Raw genomic sequence first — 6,889 nt, forward strand, 5'->3', positions numbered from 1 at the left:
TTTCTTCCATCCTACACTCACTGGATCCTACACCAACGATGGTCGTTCCCAAGTGGCGTCACTAGAAATCAGTATTAGGGGGGGTCAAACCAAGGGGCACAAATACAAGGTGGGGAGAGGTGGTGGCACTTCAAATAAGGGTCAGCAGGCCAAATTGGTTTTAGTATACCTATATTTTACCAAGCTGGTTAAAAAGAGGGTTAAAATAGACAATAAGCATATTCAGAGCAGGTTTAAAGCAATACTATTTTTGAATCAAGTTAATAAACATCCTAACAAGTTAACTCATGTTCAACAGTTGCAAAAATGCCCTTGCGCTCAGCAAGAGACTGCATTCTTTTAACTCAAGCAAACATCACTCCAAACACAGCTACAAATAATGTGTAGTTAGAGGTGGTATTTAGGAGAAGAGACGCTGGCTGCACCCATTCATTACCATGATTGTTCCACCAATTTATGTATGGAGAAAAAAAGGATATGAAATTATTTGAACTCACAATCACGGTGACTACACCTGTTCTCAAAAACTACTAAAAAGCTATCACAATGAGTCTAGTATGTTGGGTGTCTTGACCCACGTTCAAGTTATTATGCTGCAACATTTGGTGCTGTGGGAACCAAATTCCAGACGTGACAGTAATAGCAGTAGGACAACAGACTGGTGATGGGGGGTCCTCTCTATCTCTGAAAATCAACCTTCCTTCCAGTTTAAGGTGGTATTCCACACTGGAAGGAAACACTCTGAAATTCTTTACTAATCCACAATCAGACATTCCCACTGCGATAGTCCAGAAAGATGTGAAATCAGCTCAGAGCCTGGCTGATATTCAGCAAATTGGAGAGCAGTTGTTCATCCCTGTTCAGTTAAATGAGGGGAAGGTCTCTGTTCTCGCCCGAGTGTGTGTGAACAACGGTAAGAGCTTCATCAGCGAAGCCATGTTCCGCCAACTCCCAAAAGATCCAGCTATTCCCACATTCAAACTGATAGACAATTGGGAAATGGATCTGGAAACACCCAATTCCAAACATCTCCTGCCAAGCAGGTGTATGCTCAAAATCTCCATTGGCAACAAGAGCATAGTCCATAATTGTTGGGTCGTGCGAGATGCCACTGCCGCCTTTTACTTAGGCAGTGACATTCTCAATCGCTTTGCCATTAGTTTGGACCTAATAAACTTCAAAGCTTGGTCCCAATTAGCGGATAATCCCATGTGCTTTGATGATCCAGAAAAAGCATTTAGGTCAGCTCAATTGCTACCTTGTACAGTTGAAATTCAGGTTAGAGAGGAAGTCACCATCCCAGAAAGGACCCGACAATTCTCCCTGGAAGTGAAAGTTAAGAGGACAAAAATTGAAAAACCCTGATGCTTATATTCATCTAAATGCTTCTCTCCAACAGCAAGGGTTGGGGGTAAACCCAACACCATTAGTCAACATAGAACATGACACCATTCCAATAGAGGTGGATAACAGCAACTTAAAGAGTATTACTCTAGCCGCAGGCACCATCATTGGAATGGCGGTTGATGACCGACATTTTTCCATTGATTTAGAAAATGAACTGTTAGGACCAATCCCCAAGGACTGTTTTGACAGTGACAGTGATGACAATACAACACCAGACAGGATCTTTACCCGGCATGGGAGGAACTTCCTGGTGTACACTTCCTGCCCTTATGGTAAGGAAGATGTGACTTGTGACTTCAGAAGGGATGAGGTGATTTTCCAGGTCCATGAGGGCTACCTTTCCCACCTGAAGCCTCCAGTCCAAATCAGCACTCTGACCAGGGACTTCTACACCCAGCTGGAGGAGGCTGCTGAGATAGCAAAACCAGAAGTCTTTCCAGGCTTCAGGCAGATGGTGGAAGAGAGAGTCAACCTAGCTGATGCCTGTGTGACTCTGGAACAGAAGCAAAAGTTGAAACAAGTTTTCTTGGATTTCCAAGATCTCTTTGCGGTAGACTCATATGGCTGTGGTCGCACCGACACCCACACAACAACAATTCCCACGGACCCTGGCATGACTCCAGTGTTTGTGAAGCAATATCGCTTGCCTCTCGCATCCATGGAGTCCCTTACTGAAATAATTAAGAACCTTGAGTCCCGGGGAATAATCCGTCCAGTCCACAGCACCTTCAATAATCCGGAGCTGGGAATATTGAAGCCAAACGGCCAGTGGTGGCTCTGCGCCGACCTTAGGGAGCTCAACAAACGGGTCCATACTTCCCGATGGCCTCTTCCCTACATTGACCAAGGGCTGGCCCAGATCCAGGGGTCACAGGTATTCACTGCAATAGACCTGACCAATGGATACTGGACTGTGCCTGTCAGTAGGGAGGACCAATACAAACTGGCTTTTACCTTTGGGGGCCAGCAGTACACATGGACCCGGACTCCCTTCGGATACCTCAACTCCGGCAATGAATTCAACATTTTCTTACATAAGGCCGTGCCCGCCCTGGGTGCAAGGGGTAACCTGGCTTATGTAGATGATGTCCTCATCAAAAGTTCATCTGTGGAGGAACACATAGCGGAGATCCGTTATGTTCTGACACAGTTGAGGGCCGCCGGAGCAAAACCTTCCTTTCATAAAGCACAGTGGTGTAGAACCCGTGTTAATTTCTTGGGGCATGAGATTACTCCTCAGGGTCTCTGTCCCCAGGAAAAGAAAGTGGAAGCACTTCAGAAACTGAAAGACCCCACAACTCTGTGGGAAGTAAGGAGCCTCCTTGGACTGACTAATTACAGCAGAAAGTTCATTGAGGGCTACGCAGAGATCACCAGACCCCTGATTCATCTCTTGAAGGGGGGGTCAAGTGGGAATGAGGTCCAGAACAATCCGAGGCTGTAAGACAGCTCAAAAGAAGCCTCTCACAAGCGCCCTGCCTACCTTACCCTGTCAGAAACAAGGAGTTTTTCTTGGAGACAGGGTTCTCTAATACATGCTTGACTGCAGTATTATATCAAAAGCATGACAAGGTCAATAAATTAATCTCCTATGCGAGCAAAACTTTATCCTCTGTGGAGGAAAAATTCAACGATTGTGAGAAGGCACTCCAGGCAACGGTGTGGGCATTGAAGAATTACCGCCCGTTTATCCAGGGGGAACACATCGTAGTGATCATAGTGAAGACTCCACACCAGCCTCTGCAATATCTTCAAAGTGACAGAATCCGGGCCGGAAATGTGAGTAATTCCCGAATTACTTCCTGGATTCTGTCAATGCAAGGCTTTCCTGTGGAGGTCAGATATGGCCTAAACAAGAAGAAGAAGTCCCTTCGCGCAAGGTCTGTCTGACTTGCATGATTGTGCCAGAGAAAACTGTCTCGAGGACGAAAGTCTAAAAATCAAGGACAACATGGAGGCATACCTTAATTCCCCACACAAAGTCTTTGAAGAAGACAAGTGTGAAGGAATGCCCACTGTCTATGTGGATGGATGCTCTTCCCATGTTGACAACAACGGGGAAAAAGAACTTGTAGCCGGCATAGGGAATGCATGGGTGAATGAGTCCCCAGAACCCTCCGCTGGATACAAAATTGGTCCCTGAAGTAGTCAGGTGGCAGAATTGATGGCTGTGTATCAAGCCATCCTCACTGCTGTCCAACATCAACTCCACGAACTGGTCATAATCACAGATTCAGATTATGTACAGAACGGGTTCGTGGAGCACCTGGTTAATTGGAAAACCAGAGGCATGTTATGTGCTAATAACAAACCCTTGAAACATGGGAAGTTAATTCAAAACATTGATGATCTGGTTACTGTGAATGGGATGACCATCTACTGGAAAAAGATCAAGAATCATTCCAAAGTAGAGGGACCAGGCAAAACTGGAAATGACTTAGCTGATCAGCTGGCCAAAACCGGGGCCATCCAAGGGAATCTAATAGAGATTGAGTCCCTGTTGGGGGAAATCCAGGTCACTGCTATCACTAGGTCCCAGACAAATGTTCACAATGATCATTCAACTGCACAATGGAGTAAGGAGACCCCAGATGCTGATTTGATCACAGCTCAGAAGGAGGATCCAATAATTGGTAAGATTTACCAACACATTGAGGACCCTGAGAACTTTCCCCTGACGGATACCGATTACATTGGGAGAGAGGACCTTAGAGTGTTGATGAAATGTCCAAAAATGTTCCGAATCCAAGACGGTTTGCTGGTAAGGAAATCCCAAGCTGGCCATGATCAGTGGGTGGTCCCTACCTCATTCCGAAGCTTGATGCTAAGTCACGCCCATGATGCGGCCACCACCGGTCATAGGGGGTTTCATACAACACTTGAGATCTTAAGAGATGTTGCTTACTGGCCACACATGGGGCAGCACCTCGACCAATACTTGAAGGGGTGTCTTGTGTGTGCACAATTTCAGCCAACATCCCTCACACACCGTGCGCCTCTCCAAAAGAGGGGGATGACACTGCCATGGTCAGATTTGTAAATTGACTTCATAGGCCCCGTGATTCGCTCCTCTAGGGGAATTAAGTACATGTTGACGGTGACATGCTTATTTACTAAATGGGTGGAATGTCTCCCGGCCCCAAACTGCAAGGCAGAAACAGCAGCTGCCCTGATGATCAACCACATCTTTTCGCTATTTTGGTCTATCCCAAGGATTGAGTCAGACAGAGGTAGCCACTTCACCAGCGAAGTAATGACTAAGATGTGGGAGATACTGGGGGTTAAAAGGATGCTACATATTGCTTACCGGCCAGCCTCTCCTGGTGCAGTGGAGAGATACAACAGAACCATTGTGAGCATATTAAAAAAATGTGTGGCAGATTCTGGGCCAAGTTGGGATATCCGATTACCTCTTGTCCTAATGGCCATCAGATCTACCCCTTCATCTGCAACTAGCTCTGTTTGAGCTGAAGACTGGATGCAAGATGGTGCTTCCCCAGCATTTGCTCTACAGGACCCAAGAGCAGACATTAATAAATGCCTCCACAACTCATGAATATGTTGAGGATTTAAGGAAACACCTCCAACATGCTTTTGCCTATGCTCAGCGGAATCTACAAAGATCAGCCGAGAGTATGAAAACTCACTATGACCCGAAGACTACCATGAAAGAATACAATGTGGGAGACCGGGTCTATCTATACAATTTCCAGAGGAACCAGGCCAAACAGGCCTGCGAAAATTTTTGCCTACATGGAAGGGACCTTTTGAAATTGTAGACAAGATCTCCCCAGTCGCCTACAAGATCTGCATCCCCAAAGGTAGTTCGGCAGAGGGGGAAGATAAGTGGGTCCACATTAATCAGCTAAAGTGTTGCCATCCCAGGCACACTCTGCAACAACTGGAGGAACCTTCTGGAATCCCAGAGGGGGCCGCCCCAGATCAATAAAAACTCCAACCCTAAAATATTCCACAGATCAAAAATATAGTAACAGAATGCAAATGTCTCCTGATTATATCTTGTTTTTAAAATAAGAATGTAAATGTCTCTTGATTTATAAAATGTATATGCCGCCCCACTATATCAATAGTGGGGGAGAAATGACTATGAATAGGTATTGCCGCTTTGCTTTGTCATCCTAGGAGAGATGAAACCATGGAGACTGACCAAGGAGGACGACCCGTGGACCGAGAGCAAAGATCTGAGGGGCCCAGGGTACCGCCAAATACTCCCATGAGGACCAGCAAGGAGAACAGATCGATCGACCCTGATGAAGGAAAAATGCTGAACTGTGCCCTCTGTGGAATCGGAAAAGATGCTGAACTGTGCCATCTGCGGAATCGGAAGAAGATGATGCGGACATACCAGCGCGTGGATCAAAACATCCTTTGCACCCGACTCCCCTTCGACTCGAAATCAAAGTGCAGTCGGGCGGGGGGGCTTGTTGGGTGTCTTGACCCACGTTCAAGTTATTATGCTGCAACATTTGGTGCTGTGGGCTTAGAAAAACCAAGATGGCCAAAAAGCCCACATTTGCACCAGAATCCAGGAAAACCGCGCAGTTTTGCGCACACCAAAATGGTCGCCTGACCTGCCACCCACCAGTGCAAAGAAAGATGGTTCTGTTCAAAATCTGTTCTTATTAATGTCAAAAATTGCTAAGATCATGGGCACGAAACCACCAAACAAAAATCCAACTCTGGTTGAGTGTTCTACTTTACTCTACTGCAGATCCACATCAATGCCATGTCAAGCAAAGATCATATACTATCAAGTAAAATCCTTTCTTTTTGAAATGTATTAATTCAAGACAGCTCCCAAAAATAGGTGCAGTACCGGCATTGGACACTAACCGGCGCTAGCGATCTAAACTCTGATAGGAGAACTGTATTTCAGGAGTTGCAAAAGGATCCTGAGCTAGCTGGGACTTCAAAGGCTTGCTGATTAATGAGAATTCTCACCCCCTGTTGTTCCCAGGCCGTCACAAGAAGACAGTCTGATTCAATTAACAGTTCAAGAGGCCTCTGTTCATGGGAAGCATTCACACCAGCCCTTACCAGCAACAGCCCAGGAGATCACATGGTCGTGTTAACCAGATGCAGAGTGGCCTCCTGGTCTGCTGACCTCAGTCAACACAATAGACTCTTTCTGCTGAATAGAATATGCTGATTTTGGGTGTTTACTGTCAACACTGCTCTGGGGAAGGAGAGACATTTGATCTCTGAGTCAAGCCAAGCTTCTGGGGGCGGACACAGACTCATATGTGAATTCAATTAAGGGCAAATGTATGTTTGATTAAATTGCTTATAAAATCTTGTATTAAGCTCACAGAAATGTACAATTTGGGGATCCTTAGTATGAAAAATGCCATCACGATTTGAGACCAAACTCCACTTTGTTCGGTGTTCTGGGACCAAACCCCACAATTTATTAATGCTGCAGACACTTTATTTATGCTAGAGACATGATCACTTATATTAA

Source organism: Ambystoma mexicanum, chromosome 1p (genome assembly GCF_040938575.1).
Source record: "Ambystoma mexicanum isolate Mex_15411 chromosome 1p, UKY_AmexF1_1, whole genome shotgun sequence".
In the NCBI taxonomy this organism is placed as follows: domain Eukaryota; kingdom Metazoa; phylum Chordata; class Amphibia; order Caudata; family Ambystomatidae; genus Ambystoma; species Ambystoma mexicanum.